Here is a 23,394-nt window from a genome sequence, read left to right as displayed (position 1 = left end):
ATTCCTTATGTATTTGGTCGTCAAACTGATGGCACAATAGTATTAGCTCTAGGAACGCCAGTATCTATTATGATCTGAACTTTCGAATGTGTACAACAAACCCATGAAGAATCTTACAGGGCCTTTCATAACGAGCAAATCAGTTCATGTTTTAGCAAATGTTTGTGACACACTTCTTCGACTTGAGCCAAAACTAGCCAACCGAATTGCAAACGTAGTTGATATAATAGTATGTTAACAGGAAATATATGTATCACATATAGCAGTTTGATGATAATCACCAACTGCCAAAGGAGACTGAATAACTGATCTGGGTCTCTTTGCTGGAGCATCAAGTTTCTTCTCATGGAATTTCATATTTGAGCTCAACAAATTGGCCTTAATTTTCTCCATTTATCGTAACCAATGTGCTCAATGGTTGAAGCAGGTGAATCAGACAGTGGAGCCCCTGCATCAACGTATTTGGATCAGATGATGGTTTTCAACCAAGGACTAATCCCTGGAAGGCTTCGTAACATATGTCTTGCATTTGTATGCCAAATTTCCTTTTACAAGTGTGGTTGTCGGGTATAGTTAACTCTAGATCCATAGATGATTTTTCCTTTGCATCTCTTAGATATAGGGAACCTGTTTCCTTATAAATTTATTTTTGTATCAAATATGTTCAACTTCCGAGACCATCCAGAAAGCCAAGTCATTTTATTCATTGTAATGGATCGAAAGTGCTCGATTGGTATGAACCGGTGATTGTGAACTTAATTTTCCTAAATGAAATTGCCAAGTATCGATAAGTTTATTATGATGCGAAGACTGATTTTTTGATGTTAAATATTAAAGTCATAATAAATTTTTGTTATGTGAAAATTCTACAATATAGTGACCCAAGATGATGTATGATTATAAATCTCATCTCTTTATCGGAGCTCATTCAGTTTCCATGTATTGCCACTTGCCATCTTAGCTCAGCTGGAAGAGCTCGTGGTTTTGAACTATGTAGTCGTGGGTTCGATTCTCACAGATGGCGGAGGGACCCTATGGTTGTACGCATGTTTTGGTGCAACTAATCTATCATGGTTTTTTTTTGCAGTACCAAATCTTATTACTTATCGCACTTATATTAAAGTAAACTTCACTGGAGATTAACAGGTCTCTAGGTAGCCAACTGAGGTAGTTCACTGTCTCTGCAGATCAATTATGGTATTTTTATTCCTTTTATCAATCCACTTATACTTCTTATTTATCAAGGTTCACGGGTGCTTCATTACACGTCTAAGGTTCGAATTGAGGCATCTTGTATTGTTTTATAGGTACTCAAAATGTTTTCATAGGTAATCAAATGTTTTTGTTTTTAATCCTTTAGAGGTAAAAATTTATATGCTGGGTTCTCAAAGACCGTGGGCATGACTGGGCATTAGGAACCTATTACCAGCAAAAATTCTGCAAACTCTATGCATAAAGACTGAATATTACTTTTTTTTTGCAGGGTTTTCAAGGTATTACCGAGTGTAAGCTTTGTAAACTGTTTGTGCAATAAGTAAATGATTAACCTTACCTGGAATTAAGACTCATGCATGGACATAATATGCTATGGTGGTCATTGATAGTAATTGTTCATAACTTTTCAGATCGAATTTTTTTTACGTGTATATTATGCGTAACTTTTGATACACAATTCATAAAACTCCAGTTAGGAGAACTTTACTCGCAGGTACTATCTGTTTTTAAGCCAAGTCTACATGTTTCTAGCCTATGCTGCTTTGGGGTATTTGGTTGTTTGTTGACAAGAGCATTTAGTTAATGGTAATTGTTGCCTCCGTTGTATATATATTTCACATGTACAATATTGCACATACGACAGTATCTACTTTCAAAATCGATGCAGTAGTCTCTTGGTTGGCAATTTACAAAAACAATTCAAAAGTCTAGCCTAACTTAATATTAACAGTTCTCTCGATTCCAATTCAAGGAAGCAACATACTTCAATGTTTAAATTGTGAATTGTTGTTCCTCGCATATTATACCAGATCAGTATTGCTGAAAAATCTTCTTCCATGTCTTAACTTGATCAGCGAGACTAGCCATATTTACATCTCTGTTTTTGCTGGACTACGAATCATAAAAAACGGACAGGGAGTTTCATAGAAAACAATACTTCCTTGATGTTTTTAAGGTATGCTTAGGAAGTAACCCGACCAACTATTGATATAATTGCTCTTTGTTACTATACAGTTATGCTTAGTCTTGCATTCTATATACTATCATTCTGAATCTGGTGGCAGAAAAACTGTTTACTGCCTTATTGTCTCGAAGTTTGTGTTTGTATTCATATTTTGAATTTTTTTATTGATATTTGAGGTATATTCACAGCTTCAACTGACGTTGTTTTAAAGCCAGAGTAGCGATCACGAAGAGGCAACTGCCACTATTATGGTTTACATGGAATGATTTACAACTTTGATCTTAAGAACCTAAGAGAATGAGAAAAGAGTTTTCTAGTGCACCGATTGTTCCTTCCATATTTGTTAATGAACTGTGAAATTGGGTTAAATGATGGAGATGAAGCTTTTTTGTCAATTTTTTAGGTTAGTTTCTGTTTATATTTAAGATTTTCATCAATTTTTAAACGGTCTTAATGATTTTTATTATTTTCGAGATACAAGCCAACGATATTATATGAGCTATGATTATTATAATTTCTAGCTAATGATCTTGGGTTTTCTAGCTAAATATTCTTTAGAATATATTCATAACACAAACATAACTCAACAATATCTTTCAAGTTATGGGACGCATATGAAAACTACAATGCACTTTATTAATCTTTGCATACAAATGCTGATTCGTATTTTTTAATGGTAGAGCTTTGATACAACAGTGGAACAACACGATAATTTCAGTTGGTGGGGTAATTTGATTAATTTTGGAGAGTTATTCATGATTATGGATGTGGTAAATCTGAATAGTAGAATCTGAAACTGCATGGTTTGAAGGTGGTGCAACCTCTAGATTAACTTTATGAGGAAAAAAAACTCTATTTTTGTGGGGCTCATTTGATTATCAGAAAACATTGGAGCTACCTGGAATTTCCTAAGCTCTAGAAAGGGTTAAAAGTTTACAGCAAACCCGAGAAATACTTTTGCACCAGTATTAATGGCAAGCTGATTTTCTTTTCATCCTATCTTGCAGCTAAAGATGGAAAATTTTCTTACTTACTCAAAGGAGAAGAAGAAGAAAGTAATGAGTTGATAGTAAATCAAGTGACCTGGGTTCGTACCAAGCCAGTAAAAGGTACCAAAACCCCTCATCCTCTAAAAAGTACCATAACTTTTATTTTTCTATATTTTTTTGCCAGTGTTTCGGGTCTTGGTGATGGTAGTGGTAATGGTAGTGGTGGATATGAAGGGAACAATTGTTATTCATCATCAAGTTAAAGAGAAAAAGTTAGGATGGTTCACCAAATAAGTTCAATTTAGGTAAAATTAAACCCATTTTGAGAACAAAGTTTATGTTGAATCTCCTTTTGTGCCATCAATGAAAGAAAATGAAGTTGAAGAATATGTCTTAAGAGACTACAGTCGGAAGAAAAGATGTTACTAAGAGAGAAGCTAAATCATATTGCAGTTCATATATACAAATACATTTGTAAAAATTGATCTTTATCCTGTCTTATGTAGGCACGGCTTGCATATTGGTAAGCGGATGATAACACAACAAATGTAGGTTATGGAAGCTCACTTAATGTGCTCTTTATTTTGTGTAGGACCCAAGTCATACAACATCAATTGGTTTGATTTAATACTGGATGCTCTAATGGTTATTAGGTCAAACCAAGTTGCTCGAGCTGAATTGAATATCATTTGTATACTATATCATGTTGATTAAGTAGAATAAATAGTCCTCTTCGGTGAGCTGACCATCTTAGAATCGGTTCAACTATAAGTAGACGTGCAACACTATCCTCCTTCTCTGTTTGCTAATTATTTATTCTATTGACTTCATTACAGAAAGGTTGTTGAGAATCAAATCAGAAAAAAGAACTTGGTTATTGATGACTGCAATGCTAACAACCTGTTTATGTATTTGGATACAAAGATTCAGTTTTGTAAATCCAAGGTTTGTGTTGCTTTAAAACCTCAATATTACTTCCCTCTAAAATATATATTTAGTAGGGTTTTGACAGTCATAATATGCAACACATCTTTACTAAATGGCTTGACATAGTCCTTTTCGCTGACCGAGTTCTGGATTCCAATAACAAAGAGTCTACAAAAGAAATTCATGAAGCGCATTGAGCTTTGAACTAAAGTTGTCTATGCATACAAATCTGAACTTGATATTCCGTACCTGGCTTATCCATGGACTCGAATAATTTTTCAGGTGACAAATTTGGTTCCAAGTGCAAGTACTTTCCTCTAAGGTCACGATGTATTAAAATGCTCAACTGCTTTTCTGCTTTTCTATGCCTAACATTTGTTTCGATAACTCTATTTGTTTCAATGTGGTACTCTTTGATTGGAATTTAAGCCTATAGAATAATGCCTTTAACTTTATTTATAAATTTTTTGTAAGTAAACTAACTCAAAATAACAAGTAAGAAGCATTGTGCTTTTACTGTTTGTATAATGACTTTTTGTCTTATTTTCCAACACCGTAAATTAAGATGATATGCTTATTTTCGTGCGTAAAATAAAATTAAGACTATCTAAAACTACAAAATTAATTTATACAGGCTTAGATCAGGATACAATGGAATCACAATGGTTGGCCCACCGCAACCGGATGACCCCAACGAATATAGAAAGACCATATAGGATTCAACTGACAGTGAAATATGGTAAGTGTATATTTTGTTGAATTTTTTACATGCTAGAATTAAAACATAATTAAATATGTGATGCTTTGAGTAAATGACATGGTAAAATATTCACCAACGAGGCGACAGGGCTTGCTTGAGAACATAGAATGGTACTACATGGCTTGCAGGAAGATGTAATAAAAAGGTTGAGTAAGACAAAAGCGAGGAACCTTGGTGTACCAAGTGAAAAATTAAATTTGAAAATGATGTACCATGAATGAACGAAATTTAAATAAATGGATGGACAATACACCGAGGCTTACTAACACCTTAGAATACACGCATGTATAAATTGAATTTGGATGTAAAGGATGACAGAGATGCAACAACGTTCACAGCGCTGGGAAAGACTGCAGAAAAGTTGATAAGATACATTGCCAAAAAATATGTAGGATGACGTGGAACAACACAATGAGGTGACGACATATTAGTAAGAACATTTAACTTGAGTATAGATAGATGTACTACGAACGCTTTCTCACCATGTTATTTATTTCCAAAAGCATATTAACAAGGGAGAAAAGGCACACAAGGTGGTTCAACCGAATCAGATATTGGTAATCTAAAATACAATATAAACATCCAATCTGATAATTTTAAGTTCCAACAAGCACTCAATCCAGGAGGCTTTTAGAGGATTCAGATGTTGATACAAAATACCAGGTAGCTTTGCAAGTGATTGGTATTAAAGTACTTTCCATTTTCAAATATGAATCATTGTTTACATATAAAGCTCATATTCTCTACAGGGTTCTGGACGTGAAAAATATGTTACACATACTACCAAAGATAAAGGACTAGGAGACATGTAAGAGGGGTTGGAAACGTGTATTAAGAAACAACAAGGAAGCAAAGCAACCAAACATACTAGCTAATGAAAAAGGGATTCGGTGAAAACTAAAAAAGAAAGTAGACTCTGATAATGACGAGTAGGCAGCCAATGATTGAGAAAGTAAGATCAAGTGATCGATATTTTTTTCAAGATATTTTTTCTGATTGAATTGTGTGCCTAAATATTTTGGGTGAAATTGTGTGCCTAAATATTTTATTAGTACCGACTACGTTGTAATTTTTTTAATGTAGTGTTGAAAGTATGTGCCTTAAAAATTAAATATGTACCTTAGGAATAAAATATGTACATTTACGAAGAAAAATGAAAGGTTGAGCCGGGGACGTAAGGCCCCGGTGATACCTAGTTACTATTATAAAGGGAACTCCCCTTAGGCACCGTGTATGAACAGTAAATGAAGCTGCAACTTTTGGAAATCCTATTTTGCCCTTATTTTTATAACTCTCTCGAATATGTCTTTTAAATTAAACGAGGCTAAAATGGTAAACGTACAAAACAAACTTAAGAAAGAGCAGATCACATCTGGGGGTCCATAAATAAATAAAATAAATACTAAGATACAAACACGAAGGGGATGGCACGTGCTTAGAGAAGCTGTCAAAAAATTTCAATTTCCTAAATATGTCGTGACCAAATGAGGAATGTGTTACACGTAAAATGTAGGGAATGATAGTAATTTGAATAATTTAAATGTTAACCGATAAGAAGCTGTGAATCCCAGACCCTTGACAGTAGAGTAGATAAAAAAGTATTTTCAGCTTGCACGTGCACATGCACGTGCGGAACAATCTTGTACATTATATAAAAGAAGTGGGTTCTATTCAAATCTATTATCCTTTCTTCTACTTTGATTCTAGGGTTTAGAACATGATACTTTCTTCTTTGTTTTTTGTTATAACTCCGTTAACACAAGTAGATAATTTATTTTTATTGGTTAAAGATGTTGTCGGATTTTGCAAGCATGGTATTTGATTTATGAATTAGTTTTCTCTCAATATTATCGTTCAATTTATACGGTTTATAACAATAACATGATTGATGTATTGCAATATGATTTGTGTGTTTGTTTAGTTAAGGCTAGAATTAATTGAACTCACATCCATATCTATAGCTAATTATGGTTTATCATCGAGCGATAACCTTGAATACGAGTAGCATGATATGATTACGGATTGTAGTGATACTTTCTTGTAATCATATGTAGAAATTGACCTTTGTTCGAATTGTTTGCGCAATGTATTTCAATTGCATTGATTAGCCTATTTCACCATTCTTAATGCACCTTTGGGAATTGAACTTTATTAGCGCAAGACGTCGGGTTATTCTCAAGGAAGCATTCATGCGTGCATCGTTTTACATGCAAGTGTGATGATTTTAGGAAATTAACGGAGTAACTTGCTCTCTTGATACTCTAGGGATTTTGATGATAGCGAGATTAAATATGAATCCTAATCATACATTCAATACTTGTTTACCATTGAAGATGAAACCTTTATCCAATATTTTCACATCCTTGATTTGCGTGCTTTGTTTCCTTGTTTTGCTTTTATATTAGTTTAGTTACATAAAAATCAGAAAATCCCCCCATTGTTTTATATATGAAACCGAAACATATTGACAACCTAAGTCCTATCTGTGGGAACGATCCTTTCTTGCCCTTGTTATATAATATATTTGAGTAGTAAGAAAGTAATATTATTATTGACGCATACGAAAATGATCAAATTTTGGCGCCGCTGCCGGGGAGGCAGCAGGTTTTTATTTGTTTTTTGGTTTCTTATTTTTGTTTTAGTTTTTCTTATTTTCTGGTTTTTAACTTTGTTTTGAGAACTCTTGTTTCAGGTACTTATTATGGAAGGAGCATATTGGAACAACGGATACGGTTTTTAACCTCCTCAACACTATGACAATTGCCCACCAACTTTGGGATACAATCAAAACCAGTTTATTGGCTATGATGCATATCCTACAGAACTTTATGGTGATTTCATACATATCAACAAAAACCTTGTAGTGGGTATGTAAGTCAAGCACCAAAGAGGGACAATTCTAATTCCAATTGGATTTATTCAAGTTGTATGCAAGTTATGAATGGATTACAAGGATTGCAACAAAGACTAGACCAACTTGACCGTGGTAGAGAGAACGTCGCACAAACTAATTTCTGCAACACTTTTTCTTACCCGACTCTAGGTCGTAGTTATGATCATTCACCCATTCAAAGGGAAGAGTCATGGGATAGATAACCTATTGTAGTCAATGGTGGTAAGCATGTGAACGTCAAGAAACTTGCACAAAAACTATACAAGTTGGAAGATGATGGATCCTCGGAAGAGCTTGTCAATGAAATTAGTAGGACCATTCGTATGGAACTTAAACGGCGTTGTGATATAGGTTGGGAAACCGACGACGATTCTTATTACGGTGAGTCTGAAAATGAAGACGAAGATGAGTATGTTGAGAATGAGAGCGATATGACCAATATTGTTGAAAACCCGATTGAGCTTGCAAATGATTGTAATGATGATGTTTGTGTCGAGACTTTGGTTAAGGCAGAAACGGTCGAAGAACGGTTGCAAGGTTTGATAGAGGACCACGATATAAAAGAGGTGAATAATTCACTTGAATTTTTCAAGGATGAGGATATCATGATACAAGAGATTGTGCAAGGTTTGTCTAACCTTTTGTATATTGTTTCTTCTACTTTACCTCTTATTGGCTTGAATGTATGTGAAAAAGCGGGGGTACAACAACCACACTCAATATTTCGCTTAGCAATATGTATGGACAAACTCCAATATACTTTCTAGAGAATCAACTAGATAGTCAGACTCAATCTAGATAAAAAGTATATCAAAGAGTTTATATCTCAATCTCTCGATTTGATATATACTCAAGCAAATAGAAATCTGCGAGTCTTTATCAAATACTAGAGAGATAACTTGGATGGTACCAAAGACCAATATCCAAGTCTCAATCAATTTAAATAACAACCAAAAGGTCGGATATTCTAATTGATTGAAAAATGCACAACCTGTGATATTTCAATTATATAAACAAATATAATGCGGAAATAGAAATAATACAGACACCAGAATTTTGTTAACGAGGAAACCACAAATGCAGAAAAACCCCGGGACCTAGTCCAGATTGAACACACATTGTAATAAGCCGCTACAGACACTAACCTACTCCAAACTAACTTCGATCTGGACTTTAGTTGAACCCAAATCAATCCCACACTGATCCAAGGTACAGTTATGCTCCTACCCTCTGATCCCAGCAGGATGCTACATACTTGATTCCCTTAGATGATCTCACCCACAACTAAGAGTTGCTACGAACCAACGTCGAAGACTTTAATAAACAAAACTGTATCACACCGAAAAGTCTACGGTAATAGATAAATCCGTCTCCCACGAAGATACCTACGAGTTTTATTCCGTATTTTGATAAATCAAGGTGAACAGAAACCAATCGATAAACCAGACTTATATTCCCGAAGAACATCATAGTATTATCAATCACCTCACAATAATCTTAATCAACGCAGCGAAAAAAGATATTGTGGAATCACAAACGATGAGACGAAGTGTTTGTGATTACTTTTCTATCTTGCCTATCGGAGATATAAATCTCAAGCCAATTATTACAATTCTACTCAAAACGATAGAAACAAAAAGTTCAGATCACACAACTACAAGAAAAGTAGTATCGGTCTGGGTTCACAATCCCAGTGAAGTCTTTAGTCGTTAACCTGGTTTAGAAGAAGAAACCAAAGGTTAAAGGAGAATCGACTCTAGCTTAGCACAACTAGTATCACACGTAATGTTTGGGGATTAGGTTTCCCAGTTGCTAGAGTTCTCCCTAATATAGTCTTTCAAATCAGGGTTTTAGCTTGGTAACAAAGCATTCAATATCCACCGTTAGATGAAAACCTGATTAGATTCAAGATAATATTTCTCAACCGTTGGATGGAAACCTTCGCTAGTTACACACAAATGAAATGTCCAATTTTGGGTTTATGTAACCGTTCCCAAACATTAACATTTGTTGGTTCAACAATAGTTAACCAAATGGTTAGACATATGATCACTTTCATATCCACCATATTCTTCTTCACCATAACTAGTTCAAATGACTCAAATGAACTAGTTAGAGAGTTGTTCAATTGCTTAGATCTTATGTAGCGAAAACGGTTTGATTCACTCGAATCGTTTCATGAACTTTATAGCCACGGTTTGCAAAAGCATTCCTTAGTTTATATAAACATGAGTTCAAGAACAACCAATTTTAGATATAACCTTCTCAAGTTCTCGGACTGGGTTCGCAGAGTTAAGCTCACGGAAGGAGTTCACAAACTCCAGCATAAATTCTCGGGTCGAGAACTTCCGTCATTTCGTGAACTGAGTTCGCGGACTTGGCTCACGCCACATTCCGTTTCTCTTGATCAACAAAATTCGCAAACTTTGGTTCAAGGAATAAGGACTTATACACATATGTGTTTCCACAACAATGCTTATATCCTACCGATGGTTATGTAATCTAAACTCTCATTTCAATCATTGAAACATTCTCAGAGGACGTTATATAGTCGTTATTCACAGACCATTTTTCGTCAGAGTAATTTCCAAAGTGATTGAAACATAACATGACATTCGTCACTAGGTAAAGATGAATTTGGCTAAATCGAAAGCTTACCAACACATATTTCGAGAAATAGATAGGCGGGTTAAACTCGGCTCGAAATAGAAAATGTGTATAATGAAAGTCTATATATCAAAACGACTTTTGTCTGAAGAATAGGAAATAGAGTAAATAGACTTTTGAGTGACAAATAAGTTCAAGTCTCCACATACCTTTTAGTCGATGAAGTTCCACTAGTTCCTTGAGTATTCCTTCGTCTTGTATGATGATTGTCATGGAGTCTTGAGCTCAACTACACTTTCTATCCTAGTCTGAGACCTTTAGCTATTATAGGTTAGAAATCAAGACTTATAGTTTTGATCACTAACATTGACAAACATGCTTGAGATAGCAACGCATGTGAGTTCGAACGAATAATGCTCTAACAATCTCCCCCTTTGTCAATTTTAGTGACAAAACTATTAATACATATGGAATACAAAAAATAAATAAATTAACTTTTGTAGCTCCTATTCCACATGCCTAATCTTCAACATTACTCGAAATCTTCGTCACTTCCAAGTACTCCAATGATCCCATCATCATTGTTGAAAATTCTTAGCTATAACAACAAGAAAACAATAGTTCTCAATCATTGTTATACAGTGTCATAGTATCATTACACAGCGTGAAAGTCCAATTGTATCACAACTTCAACAACAATACTATGGTGATGTGTATCACTCCCCCTTAGTCAATACTCCATCTCACATGGAAACCGCTCCCCCTTACATAATGATCCGAAAACTATATGTATTTGTAGTGTGAACTACATATTAATTCTCCCCCCTTTTATCAATAAAATTGGCAAAGGTACAAGAAAGGGATCCTATGAAATTTCCGAAAGAGACATTTCATGACCAAAGAAAGCAAAAGTATATCATCTTATTTAGATGCAATCATAAAGACGAAGATAAATGCATTCATCAAGGAGTTTAAAGATACAAGATAACCCCTTTAATATTCCACATCCGCACTCCCCACAAAGATTTGGCAATTAAGTGCAAGTTCATTTAAGAACTCTCCCCCATAGTATGTCATTCCCGAAAGAACAACAAGAGCGAACTTAATTTCAAAAGAAAAGAAGGATTTCTTTAGACATAACAAATCACATACAAGTATGAATTTGAATCCAAAATACTCAATTAAATTAACCACAAGAGAATCATGATTAATTTAATCGAAAAATGCTCAACATAAGTGAACTTATGGAGACTAAAAAAGATACAATTAGATTAATCACAAGTGAACTCATAATTAATCTAATCGAAATACACAACCAAACTAATCATAAAAGTAATCAATTTAATTGGTCATGCTCGTCATAAGAAAACTTACGGAGCAACAACTAAATAACTAAACAAGATGATTAATTTAGTTGAATATGCTCGACATAAAGTACCTCACGGAACAACAACATATCTAATCATAAAAATAATCAACTTGGTCGTTTAATGCTCAACATAAGGCACTTTACGGATCCTCACAATAATACATAAAAAAAGGATCAGGGAAGATCAATTACTGCGGAATACACAAGGATTCATTCTATTTTCCATCACTATTCGGATAACGACATTCAATAGACATAATCCTTGAAAACAAAAGATTTTAACCTATCTTCCAACAATAATTGAAAATACAGGCTTAACTTTTGTATTTGTCAAAAGTCCATTCATTCCTTTATCAACATATGAATATCGACTTACGAAAGGCTTTACTTTTGACAAGATATGGGACAATCATAGTTCACGGACACAAACACACATGTCCCATAAACAATTGCAATATATAAACCCATAAAGATTAATACTGCAAAAATCATCTTCCAAACAAATTTAGAATTTAAACCAATAAATCTAAAGACATGAAGATGAAAACGTTGGACATAGCTATGTGTAATCACAATAATGGCTATCCCAAACTTTAGTTATTCTTCTAAAAAAAATAAGAAAAATAGAATTCTCATCCGAAGACTTACTAGTCGTTGTAGATCTTTCTCAGAGCCTCTACTGAGAAATCCTTCTCATTATTGAAAAACCCATTGATTATGGGATCGTTCAATTCCTCCAAATCTTCAGAAATATCAGTTAACTCACTAAGTTCTCTTTTTAGTTCACGCAAGGTGTTCTTTAAAAGAGACAACATTTGTTCATAGTGGGCTATCTCTTCCAAAGACGAAACAATTTGAGATTTTAAATTGTTTCTTTTGTTGATGAAATCTTTCACCAAACCTCTGAAGTTATTATCAAGTTGATAAAAAGACAAGAGGCAGTTAGAGGAAGAACCTTCTCCACACTTTGTAGTCGTCACTTTCTTTACCCTTGAGGAAGAGATTCCTTTACACAGATACACATTAATTGCTTCGACTGCATCCCTGCTTGTGGTGCCTCTGGTTGCAGGAGCCATGAAACTGTATCTTTTTAGGGAAAAAAAAGAAGTCTACAAAAGTATTAAATAAACTTGTGAAATGTCTAAACCCTAGAAGAATAAGTCTTCCATAGTTTAAAGATTCAATATCTATATTGTTAGGAGATTTTTTCTTTAACAAAAATAAATACACTACTTGAGTCACAAAGACGCAAAACCCCATTTTCTCAAGTTAAAGATGAGGATGCGAACGTCTCTAGAATTAGACAGACACACTGTGAGCCAGACGCTCCCTTTGTTTACCAAGGCTTGTTGTATAAACAGATTTCCTACCTCTTCTGATTCTGGAAGCATTGGTTTTATGATACCCATGTTGATTATCCAGATTCATCTTTTGCATGTTCTTTTGCAGTCTGGAAATTGTTTTGTTGTTCCTCTTGAAACTCCAACACATGCTTTGAACATGATTTGCATTTCCACAAAACGAACAAATCAAGGATCATTTGTCTTGTTGAAGTGCCTTCTGTTTATCACAACCGTCAACCTTTATTTTTTCATGAATGGAAAAAACGAGGTTGACAATACCTGCAGTCTCGCTTTTAAATCCTAAACCATTTGTGTTTCCAAAGGATTTTTGACCAAATAACATTGCTGTGATTTTGTCAGAACTTCCAGATAATCTTTGTATATCATCCTTAAGAGTATCATTATGATTAATTTTCTATCTTGCCTATCGGAGATATAAATCTCAAGCCAATTATTACAATTCTACTCAAAACGATAGATACAACAAGATCAGATCACATAACTACAAGAAAAGTAGTATCGGTCTGGCTTCACAATCCCAATGAAGTGTTTAAGTCGTTAACCTGGTTTAGAAGAAGAAACCAAAGGTTAAAGGAGAATCGAATCTAGCTTAGCACAACTAGTATCACACGTAAGGTGTGGGGATTAGGTTTCCCAGTTGCTAGAGTTCTCCCTTATATAGTCTTGCAAATCAGGGTTTGCAATCAATGTTAGCTTGGTAACAAAGAATTCAATATCCACCGTTAGATGAAAACCTGATTAGATTCAAGCTAATATTTCTCAACCGTTGGATCGAAACCTTAGCTTGTTACACACAAATGAAATGTCCAATTTTGGGTTTATGTAACCGTTCCCAAACATTAACATTTGTTGGTTCAACAATAGTTAACCAAATGGTTAGCCATATGATCACTTTCATATCCACCATATTCTTCTTCACCATAACTAGTTCAAATGACTCAAATGAACTAGTTAGAGAGTTGTTCAATTGCTTAGATCTTATGTAACTACACAAGACACAAACGAAGCAAAAAAGATTCACTCGAATCGGTTCATGAACTTTATATCCATGGTTTGCAAAAGCATTCCTTAGTTTATATAAACATGAGTTCAAGAACAACCGATTTTAGATATAACCTTCCCAAGTTCGCGGACTGGGTTCGTGGAGTTAAGCTCACGGAAGGAGTTCATAAACTCCAGCAGAAATTCTCGGGTCGAGAACTTCCGCCAGTTCGCGGACTTGGCTCACGCCACATTCCATTTCTCTTGATCAACAAAGTTCGCAAACTTTGGTTTAAGGAATAAGGACTTATACATATATGTGTTTCCACAACAATGCTATATAATCTAAACTCTCATTTCAATCATTGAAACATTCTCAAAGGACGTTATATAGTCGTTATTCACATACCATTTTTCGTCGGAGCAATTTCCAAAGTGATTGAAACATAACATGACATTCGTCACTAGGTAAAGATGAATTTGGATAAAGCGAAAGCTTACCAACACATATTTCGAGAAATAGATAGGCGAGTTAAACTCGGCTCGAAATAGAAAATGTGTATAATGAAAGTCTATATATCAAAACGACTTTTGTCTCAAGAATAGGAGATAGAGTAAATAGAGTTTTGAGTGACAGATAAGTTCAAGTCTCCACATACCTTTTAGTCGATGAAGTTCCACCAGTTCCTTGAGTAGTCCTTCGTCTTGTATGATGATTGCCATGGAGTCTTGAGCTCAACTACACTTTCTATCCTAGTCCGAGACCTTTAGCTATAATAGGCTAGAAATCAAGACTTATAGTTTTGATCACTAACATTGAGAAACATGCTTGAGATAGCAACGCGTGCGAGTGTGACCGAGCAATGCTCTAACAATATGTGCCTCGATAGTATTGTTGAATGACTTTGTTTCTCGATATCCTACATTAGAGATACTTAATTCTCATACTATGCAGGTTTTGGAACAGGAAACCGTAGAAGTTCCTGATTTCTAGTGTTATTTTGATGTTATTTTTTCATACTTAATTTTCCTCTTTGTGTTATTTTTTTTTTTGTGTTTAGGAGATTATTTTATGAGTTTGTAGTGCTATTTGGATGTTATTTTTTCTCCGGGGTGGGGAGGCCTTGAGCCTCCTATTTTATAATTCTTGTAACTACGTTTTTTTTGCTTTAATAAACCATTTTGACCTAGCAAAAAAAAAAGAAAAAAAAAAGCTGATTTTTATATTTTTTATACACTTCCAAGTGTGGACAAGAATAAGTGTGGGGGAAACTTTTATTAGTAAATAGCTTCGTTTCTGTTTTATATTACTAATATTTGTGTGAACCGAGTGTTTTCAAAACATGTTCTATCGGTGGATCCCCAACTTTTCAGATTATTAGTGTATGGGGAATTTGTCTTGCAAGTCGGGCAGATGACTTTAAACCAAGCGCTAAGCGGGAGGCAACCCACTGGTTTCGTATTTATTACCTTTCGTTTTGATATAGGAAAAACTCCAACTTTTAGAGATTTTTGAAAATTTAGAATGAACACTAGCCTTTCTAAGTAGATGGAATTTTTTCTTGACGATGAGGTATATATTGGCTGAGTTGGGATTAGATGCCAACTAAATAGCTTGTTTAGTGTTTATCCTCTATCGTTCAGAAGTAGCTTTGAGTTGGAGTATCAGTTTTATAATTATATTCCTATATTTTGTTTATTTTTATTTTTACGCATTTTATCTTTATTTTCTCATTTTGTATATCATGTTAGGAATTTCCCACTTTAAATTTTACTTTGAATGACTAATTTTACATTGAGGACAATGTAAAGTTTAAGTGTGGGGAGTGTTTCTCATATAAAGTTTTTACCTTGTTATATATGATAAAACAAAAAACAAAAAAATACTCCCAAGTCTAGAAACTTGTGCGTTGCACTAATGGAAACATCATGGTTGTAGGAGTTGAGGGACCTATTAATAAAGTCTATTTATAAAAGGACAGGGCTCAGGTGTTAGAAATAACATGATAGTTGTCACCATATCTTGGAGTCGTCACCATATCACCTTCTGTTTTTATTTTTGCAAACTTTTTGTTTCTCTAAGTTATTTAGTGGGGCACCAACATCGAATTGTTATCACTACTAGGATGAAGTAGAGTGATTGAGTTACTAAAAAAAAAAAAGACCAGACCAAACCAATTAGACCAATCGGAATAAAAATATATTGACACTTTGATAGCAATATATGTGTGTTCACCCTGTCTTCGTCGCCTAAACAAGCGTCGAATGCAGGATCTGAAAAACCGGGGGTCTAACAGCCACTCCCAATATTTCGTTTAGGAAATCTGTATGGACTAACTCCAATATAATTCCAAGAAAATCAACTAGACAGTCATACTCAATCAAGGAAATATATCCAAGAGTTGTATCTTTGTTTCTCAATGTAATCAGCAAATCAAACAGATGGAATCATTGAGCCTGATTATTATGAGAAACAACCTGAACGGTACCAAAGACCAATGTTCAAGTGTCAATCAATTTCAATCAACAACCAAAGGTTGGATTTACCAATTGATTGAACTACGCACAATCTGTGATATTTCAATTATATAAACAAATATAATGCGGAAAAAAAATAACACAGACACCAAAAGTTTTATTAACGAGGAAACCGCAACTGCAGAAAAACCCCGGGACCTAGTCCAGATTTGAATACCACACTGTATTAAGCCGCTACAGACTCTATCCTACTACAAGTTAACAATTCGAACTGGAATGTAGTTGATCCCTAACCAATCTCACACTGATTTAGGTACAGTCACGTTCCTTACGCATCTTGAACCACGTCGAATTCTGCGCACTTGATTCCCTCAGCTGATCTCACCCACAACTAAGATTTTCTACGACCTAAAGTCGAAGACTTGATAAACAAATATGTCTCATATAGAAAAGTCTATTGAATAGATAAGTCTGTCTCCCACAGAAATACCTACGAGTTTTTGTTCTGTCTTTTGATAAATCAAGGTGAACATGAACCAATTGATACACCGGACTTATATTCCCGAAAAAAACCTACTAATATCAATCACCTCACAATAATCTTAATCGTATGGAAGCGAAACAACATATTGTGGAATTACAAACGATGAGACGAAGATGTTTGTGACTACTTTTTATTTTACCTATCAGAGATTAAATCTCGAGCAAATCTTAGGGAAAATAGTATTCAATATGATAGAACAAAGTAAGATCAAAACACGCAACTACAGAGAAACTAGTTGGTTCTGGATTCAAAATCCCAATGAAGTCTATAAGTAGTTAACCTATAATGGTTTTAGGAAAAACCTAGGTTAAAGGATAATTTACTCTAGTCGTAACTAATATCACACAGGAGGTGTGGGGATTAGGTTTCCCAGTTGCTCGAGTTCTCCCTTATATAGTCTTCAAATCAGGGTTTGCAATGAACGTTACCTTGGTAACAAAGCATTCAATATTCACCGTTAGATGAAAACCTGATTAGAGTCAAGCTAATATCTTTCAACTGTAAGATCGAACTTATCTTGTTATACACAAATGAAATGTGACTTCATTTAGATTGAGTAACCGTACCTAAACGTGTGCACATAGTTGGCTCAACAATAGTAAACCGAAGTTATCCATATGAACACTTTCATATCAACCTTGTTCATCTTAATCACAACTAGTTCAAATGACTCAACTGAAACTAGTTCTAGAGTTGTTCAATTGTTTATATTCTCATAGAAGTATACAAGACACAATTGAAGCAAAATTGATTTTGATTCACTCGAATCAATTCATGAACATTATAACCACAGTTTTCAAAAGATTGCATTCCTTATTATATAAATGTAGTTGTTCATAAACAAACCGATTTTAGAACTTAACTCACTCAAGTATGCAAACGAGTACGCATACTTAAGTAGCCGGACTTGGTATGGGTTTGCCAGTATGCGGACGGGTATGCATACTGTCGTACATGACCAAACTCAGTTGAATTTCCGGACTTGAACTTTTAAGCCGGTACTCATAAGAGTATGCATACTAAGTTCCCGGACTTCAACTATCAAACCAGTACGCATACGGGTATGCATACTATGGTTCCCAGACTTGGAATAACTTTCAACAGTTAGCATACAAGTATGCATACTATGCTATATCCAATCAATGTTTAATCATTTTAAACTCCATGTTAATCATTGAAACATTCTTGGAAGACGTAATAGCTGTCTCACACAAACTATTAGCTTCAAAGCAATTTTCAAGTGATCAATAGATCAATACGAAACATACCGAGTCTTTATCAAATGACGGTCTCACATAAATCTTGTAAGATGTTACCAGGCGATTTTCACATGATCATCTTTTGACATTCATCAAGAATAAAGATGAACTTGGTTAAAGTGAAAGGTTATCAACACATATTTCGAGAAATATGTAAGCGAGTTAAACTCAGCTCGAAATATCAAATGTGTAAAATATAAAGTCTGTATAGATATACGACTTTTGTCTCAATATGAGATAAAATAGAAATAGACTTCGGAGTGATAGATGAGTTCAAGTCTCCACATGCCATTTGTTGATGAAGTTCCACAAGCTCTCCTTAGTAGTTCTTCGTCTTCAATCGATGAACGTCGTGAAGTCTAAAGCTCAACTACACATTTTATCCTAATCCGTGACATAGATATAAGTAGACTAGAAATCAATACTTATAGTTTTGGCAACTAAACTTGACAAACAAGCTTGAGATAGCAATGCTTACGAGTTCGACCGAGTAGTGATCTAACAATCTCCCCCTTTGTCAATTTTATTTACAAAACTATCAATACATATGGATTACAAAATAAATAGACTTTGTAGCTTCTTTTACAAATGTTTGATTTCCTTGGTTCTTCAAAAATACTCGAAATCTTCGTCACTTCCAAGTACTCCAGTGATTCTGAATGTGTTCAACTCAGCATCATAGTTGTTGAAGATTCGTAGCCATAACAATAAGAAAGTAATTTGTTCTCAATCATTGTCATACAGTATCATAGTATTATCACACGACATCAAAGTCCAATTGTATCACAACTTTGACAATAATGCTACGGTGATATATATCACTCCCCCTTACATAATGAACCGTAAACCATATGTATTTGTAGTGTGAACTACACAATAATTCTCTCCCTTTTTGTCAATATAAATTAGCAAAGGTACAAAAACTAGTGGGATTATAATGAAATTCTCATAGAGATACTTCATGACTAAAAGAGAACATATCAACTTTGTTTCGATGATTTCACATAGTTAAAACTTAGTGTATTCATCAAGGAGTTCATTAAGATACAAAAAAACTCCTACAATATTCCACAGACGTACTTCCCACAAAGATTTGGCAATTAAGCACAAGTTCAAAAAGAACTCTCCCCCATAAAATATCATTCCCGAAAGAACAACAAGAGCGACCTTACTTTCACAAGAAAAGAAGGATCTCTTTGGACATTTTGATACTAAACAAAAACAAACTACTACAACTAGAAAAAAATAAGAAATTGAAACAACACTTCACTGAAACTTCAAGCATTTATTGCCCAAAAGATATTGATAGATCTAGGGGCAATACAACAGCGAGAAATATAATGAACCAAAACAACACCAACAGACTGCCGTAAGTGTTGAAACGTAGCAGTGTCTAGAGGTTCGGTGAGAATATTAGCCAATTATTGTTCGGAAGGCACAAATTCCATACTAATGATATCATTTTCATAGAGATCTCTAATAAAATGATACCTGATGTCAATGTGCTTAGTTCTTGAGTTCTCAATAGGATTCTCAGTCATGCGAATTGCGCTAGAGTTATCACAAAAGATTTTCATTATTCCAGTGTCAATTCCATAATCAGCAAGCATTTGTTTCATCCATAGAAGTTGAGTACAACATGATCTTGTAGCAATGTATTCTGCTTCACATGTTGAGAGAGATTGTGAATTTTGTTTCTTGCTATGCCAAGCCACAAGATTCAGTCATATATAGTAGAAACCTCCAGATGTACTCTTTCTGTCTTCCACACATCCTACCCAGTCATCATCCGAATAGGTAGTAAGATCAGTGTTAGTATCAAAAGTATAAGAGAGACCATTACCCAATATTGTGTTGAATGTATCACATGATCCTTTTTGCAGTTGCAAGATGAGACTCCTTTGGGTTAGCCTGAAATCTAGCACAACAACCAACACTAAAAGCAATTTCAGGTCTAGTAGTTGTTAGATATAAAAGGCTTCCAATGATAGATCGATAAAGCTTTTGATCCACACTTACTGCTTTCTCATCTCGATATAGTTTACCAGTGGTGGGCATAGGAGTTAGTTTTCGAGTTGACTTATCAAGACCGAACCTTGTCACAAGATCTTTAGCATATTTTTCTTGAGATAAATAAATTTCATCCTTATGTTGTTGAATCTGTAATCCTAAAAAGAATTTTAATTCACCAACATTGCTCATTTCAAACTCCTTAGCAAGAGAGCCTTGGAAATCTTTTGCAAGTTTCTCAGAAGTTGATCCATAGATGATATCATCTACATAAACTTGAGAAATGACAACATCCTTCCCACTCCATTTGGTAAACAATATTTTATCAGCTCCACCTCTCGAAAAACCTTTCCTAAGAAGAGAAGTAGTTAGTGTTTTGAACCAGACACGAGGTGCTTGTTTTAACCCATATAATGCCTTTTTGAGCTTAAGGACATGATCTGGGAAATCAGGATTTTCAAATCCCTTAGGTTGAGCGGCATAGACCTCTTCCTTTAAATTTCCGTTTAGGAATGCGGATTTTATGTCCATTTGAAACAGCTTAACCTTAAGAAAACAAGCATGAGATAATAACAAACGAATGGACTCAAGGCGTGCCACAGGAGCAAAGGTTTCGTCAAAATCGATACCTTCAATCTGTGAATATCCCTGAGCGACAAGTCTGGCTTTGTTTCTGACAATGGTCTGATATTCATCAGACTTGTTCTTGAATATCCATTTGGTACCAAAAATATTGATATTGGAGGGACAAAGTACAAGCTCCCATACATCTTGTCTTTGAAAATGATTTAACTCTTCATGCATTGCATTCACCCAAAATGGATCACTAAGAGCTTCATCAATATTTTTCGGTTCTACTTACGATAGATAACAACCAAAATTGCAAATATTTTTAAGTTGTCCTCTCGTCTTAGTTGTATAATCCTTTCCTCCAATGATACTGTTAGTATCATGATTCCTTTGAACCCAGAGGTGCCGAGGAGGAACACGTTCTTGTTCAACAAGAATAGTCTGGTTAGGGATTTTCTCCTCGTCATTAGAAATGTGAGGATCAGCAACTGTTGGAACAACTTCTACTGATTCTGGAATTTCCTTGACTTTCTCAATTTTCTCAGTTGGAGGAAATTCAGCAGGAGAGCTATCATGACGAAAATTTCTTAGATCGTCGATGATGCCATTTGCATATTCCATGATAACTTGGCTTCCGAGATTAAAAACTTGAAAACCACGACTATCATATGAATAGCCAAGAAAGATACCTTCATCTCTTTTAGAATCCCTTTATGTTCTCGATATTTCATAATGTAGCACTTACTTCCAAACACTATGAGATAGTGTAGGTTGGGTTTCTTACCATACCAAAACTCATAAGGAGTATTTAGGGTTGACCTTAGGTAGACACGGTTGATCAAATAGCATGTTGTGAAAACAACTTCTCCCCAAAACTTCAACGATAAGTTTTTGTTATGGAGCATTACCCTTGCCACTTCCTGAATGTTCCTATTCTTCCTTTCTGCAACTCCACTTGTTGTGGAGTAATAGGTAGTGAGTATTGTTGAATAATCCCCAGTTTGTCACCAAATTCAAACACCTTGGTGTATTTGAAATCAGTTCCACAGTCACTTCTATTTTCTTTAGCTTGCGACCTTGTTCGTTCTGGATTCTATTAACAATAATCTTGAATTCATCAAGGGTTTCATTCTTATGAGACAAAAAAGTCACCCAAGTGAATCTGGTGTGATCATCTACCATAACTAAAGCATACTTCTTCCCAACAACAATAGGTTATTAAATAGGACCGAAGAGATCCATATGAATTAAATCAAGTTGAGCTTTAGTGAGGATATCTCGAGATGATTTATGTGGAACTTTCGTTTGTTTACCCTTTTGACAGGCACCACAAACACCCTCAATCTTGGCATTCATTTTGGGAACACCTCTAACAAGTTCTTTGTTTATGATCTTAGTTAGAAGGCGGTAATTGATGTGACCAAAATGTTCACGCCAAAGATGAGTAGATTCCACCTTAGTCAAATTGCAACAATTGCTAAACTGAGTATCTAAAAGATAATAGTTATTTTTACCACGAGTTCCCTGAAAAATTACTTTTCCAGTTTTGTCTACAATGTCACATCCATTCGCATTGAAGACAACTTTATGGCCTTTGTCACAAATTTGACTAACAAAATGAAGATTAGCAGTCATACCTTTAACGTATACTACATCATGAATTTCAGGAACCCCATGCAGTTTGATCGTCCCCTTCTTTCTTATGTAGCAACAACTCCCATCTCCAAAAGTTACTGGTCCTCCTTCAAAGTCGTTTGAGTTCATAAACCACGAAAGATCTCTAGTCATATGTCGGCTACATCCACTATCAAGAAACCATTTAAAGGGTGATGTTTTAGAGCAAAAGCTCTCATACTAACACTACTAACCCGATTGGGTTTTATTGTTAGAATTGTACACCTTTTGATAGAAAAAAAAAACGTTTGCTCAACTTTCTTGTGAAGATTACTAGCAACCTTTAGATTTTCTTGAAGTCAATACATGTATGCTGAAAATGATTATGAAACCACAAAACATATATGAATCCACATCAACAAACTCATCTGAGAGGTTCTGAGTTACATCAGGTTTCAAAAAGCCTAAACCTCGCTTATCTCCTGACTTTCGACAATTCTTCATGGAAGAATGAAAGGAGTTATTCATATCCATAGAAGTGACTTTGACATAATTCAAATCCTTATAATTTGCAATATCTGCAACAGGATCATAATTGATCCGGATTTGTTCATCCAACTTCTTCTGGAGAATAATTAGCTCTTTAGAACGTTCTCGAAGATCGGAGTTTTTGATATAGATTTCGCAATGAATACCATCAACTTTCCTTATCAATCGTTGTTTTTCTCGACAAAGATTTATGATGATTTTTTCTAGATCAAAGCACTTAACCTCATCGAAGGTTTCTAGAACACACTCGGAGTTGAGAATATCTAATTCTAGTGAAGCGTTTATGGAGATAGCACTACTG

General features: G+C 34.8%; 1 non-coding gene across 1 annotated transcript; it reads left to right on the top strand.

The window, feature by feature from the left end:
* Window positions 1-951: 951 nt before the first annotated feature.
* On the top strand, window positions 952-1,024 carry TRNAQ-UUG. The gene has a single exon. It is a non-coding gene; the product is annotated as a tRNA-Gln (tRNA).
* The last annotated feature ends 22,370 nt before the right edge of the window (window positions 1,025-23,394 follow it).

Source organism: Papaver somniferum, chromosome 10, assembly GCF_003573695.1.
Source record: "Papaver somniferum cultivar HN1 chromosome 10, ASM357369v1, whole genome shotgun sequence".
Classification (NCBI taxonomy): Eukaryota; Viridiplantae; Streptophyta; class Magnoliopsida; order Ranunculales; family Papaveraceae; genus Papaver; species Papaver somniferum.
This window is presented reverse-complemented; position numbering and strand designations above follow the sequence as displayed.